This window comes from Limulus polyphemus, unplaced genomic scaffold, assembly GCF_000517525.1.
Source record: "Limulus polyphemus unplaced genomic scaffold, Limulus_polyphemus-2.1.2 Scaffold1941, whole genome shotgun sequence".
NCBI classification, from domain to species: Eukaryota; Metazoa; Arthropoda; class Merostomata; order Xiphosura; family Limulidae; genus Limulus; species Limulus polyphemus.
In genome coordinates, this window is record NW_013667551.1 from 230,211 (window position 1) to 233,275 (window position 3,065).

General features: G+C 32.4%; 1 long non-coding RNA gene across 1 annotated transcript in view; it reads right to left on the reverse strand.

Annotated features, from left to right (window-relative positions):
- LOC111087269 overlaps positions 1–1,729 on the reverse strand; it is an 18,809-nt gene extending 17,080 nt beyond the window's left edge. The window contains exon 1 of the long non-coding RNA XR_002611971.1: positions 1,717–1,729. This is a non-coding gene — a long non-coding RNA (uncharacterized LOC111087269). The remainder of the gene's footprint in view (positions 1–1,716) is intronic.
- Between the last annotated feature and the right edge of the window lie 1,336 nt (positions 1,730–3,065).

Below are 3,065 nucleotides of genomic sequence, written 5' to 3' on the forward strand. Positions count from 1 at the left end.
TGTCTATTTTTCAGTCTGGACTTTGGAGGTATAAAAGTCATTCTGAATGACTGACCAATTTGTTATTGTGCTTGGCTTGCTTTATTTTTTCATTCTTCATTTTTATACCACTGAAATATCCATTTTTTATTTTTAGGGAAAATACTTGTACCTTTAGCAGAAACTGGGTCAGTAGACAATTTTTTATATTAGTTATAATAAAAAAGTGACCTAGTCAAGTGCAGTAATATAGTAGTCATAGAGATGTTCTTTTACATCGTGTAATTGTGATAACATTGCTTCCATTAGAAAATTGTTGAGATCCGTATGTATTATGGTTGAATTTCCAAAGGTTAGGTAAGTTAATACACAAATAGTAGTGAGTTTTTTGTTGTTGTTGTTGTTTTCAGTTTGTTCCCGATTTGCAGTATAGCAAAGCTTGTTAGGCTTTCCAGTAGTTTGTGTAAAGGACAAGACATGTCTCACACTGATTTTAAAAGACAGCGATACTAAGAATTCCTCATGCAAGTCCTATAATGTTGGCTAATTCTGGACAAATTCAGTTTTGGTTGTGCCTATTGACACTACCTTTTCAGTTTCCAGAAAGGTGTTTATAAAAAGATCTAATCTACACATACTGAGGGAAACATACACTTTAAAAAATGTACTAAACGTCGCTCGAGAAAGACCCATAAACAACTAATACACGTAAATCTATTTTTGAGTGTTTTATACACAAATAGCCATCCTTGGTTCAAGATGAACCGTGAAACTTTTCACATGTGCACAAACACAATTTTAACCGTTAAATTAATTTTTCTAATTATGTTTCCTAGGTGAGATCAACAACATGTACTTTGAATTAATTAATTATGTAAGTTAAAAATTCATTTTCACAGCCTTTCTGTTTGGTAAAGTGTTTAATTCCAGTGTCAAAGATCACAGTGCGAGGTAAGTGACTTTAAAATGGTTCTTTGCCTTCTGTAATGATGGCTAGGATGGTGTAGAAAATGTGAAGGCGACACAGCAGTGTCTGAACAAGACGACGCTTTTGAAAATGTTCGGTAGTGATTGACTTATGACGTCACTCCTTTTTTGTTTCTGCGGATGCCCCGCCCTCTTTTGGTGCGCATATTAACGATTACATTCAAACAATTGGTAGATTGTGATATTGTGGGACCCCAACGTACCAATCAAAGTACACCATTTTCCCCAATTACTTTTGTAGCTATCCCAAAGGGGTCCGTGTTCTTCCACAAAACAACAACATTAGAACACTTTCGTGGCACCTGACCATGTATCCAAAGTTTGGACTGCTAGCTTGTGACTGTGGGTATGAATACAGTTTCAAACGTGGCACTCCTGGATCCGGGAAGTGGGAAGGAAAAAAAATTTGATGCCATATTCGAGTTCGTAGACCCTCATCGTACGTTGGTGATCTTACAGCAGCGTTTTAGTTCCCCTTGGTAAGGGGGATATATCATATAGTATTCGCCAATCACATTACTTTAACAACCAATGTATTGAAAATTCGCCAATCACAGTTACTTTAACGACCAATTCTTTGAAAATTCACCAGTCATAATAATTTCAACAATCAATTCATTGCTTTGCAAAGTAAATGTGTTTACGTTAATTAACAAAAAAAATATTTCTTGTTATTATAAACTTTTTTGCATAATTGTTTTTAAGTGGAGTTTATTATGGTTTTATCGACATAAGTATGTGAGTATTAACTAAAATATATATAATAACGTATAGTTTTCTATGTGTATTGACTTTATGTTCATTTTTATTCAGTTTTATCGTAATTATAAAAAAACACACACACTACATTGACAGTAATATAAAGTCTTGAATTATGATCAATATCCTCGCATCGAAGTTGGGAATCCAGAGGTCGTTGTCGATTAGCTTATATTATTGAACACTCGGGGTTGCCGATGGGAAACACACTGTAAAAAAAGATTCACGTAGAACTGAAAATTATCCTTTTTACCAAAAATTAATTACAACCGCGTCTGTAGATTCTTTTATTGTTAAGTTTAAGTGATTACTGTTACTCCGTATAATTTGTATTTTAACTAATCACTGCCCTTTCACGTTAACTTAAGTTTGACTTAACACTGACCGTTTAGTACGTAATAACTTAAACCAAAAAACTGGTAAAATATTCCAATAATATACAAATTACAAAAGCTACTACATCCACTAAGCCATAGATCTTCAATGAGTACCCTCGCTGCTATCAGTTTTCAGCCCTTAACCCAAGATTGACTTAACATTGTTCGTTCACATAACCTTAAGTTCAGCTTAATATTGCCCCTTTACAATAACTTCAACTTATCTTATCTGTTTCTTATTATATTCGATAAATTATAAGTAATCAACATTATACAACTGAAAACAGGACCGCTTTGAAAAGTGGAAGAATTATACCTTAAAAGATTACCAAATGATAGGAAAGGAAGTTATAACAAGTCATTGTTTATAGTACATAATAATAGGAAAGGAAGTTATAACAAGTCATTGTTTAGAGTACATGATAATAGGAAAGGAAGTTATAACATGTCATTGTTTATAGTACATAATGATAGGAAAGGAAGTTATAACAAGTCATTGTTTAGATTACATAATGATAGGTAAGGAAGTTATAACATATCATTGTTTAGAGTACATAATAATAGGAAAGGAAGTTATAACAAGTCATTGTTTAGATTACATAATGATAGGAAAGGAAGTTATAACAAGTCATTGTTTGGAGTACATAATGATAGGAAAGGAAGTTATAACATGTCATTGTTTATAGTACATAATGATAGGAAAGGAAGTTATAACATGTCATTGTTTAGAGTACATAATAATAGGAAAGGAAGGTATAACATGTCATTGTTTAGAGTACATAATAATAGGAAAGGAAGTAATAACAAGTCATTGTTTGGAGTACATAATAATAGGAAAGAAGTTATAACAAGTCATTGTTTGGAGTACATAATGATAGGAAAGGAAGTTATAACAAGTCATTGTTTGGAGTACATAATGATAGGAAAGGAAGTTATAACAAGTCATTGTTTGGAGTACATAAT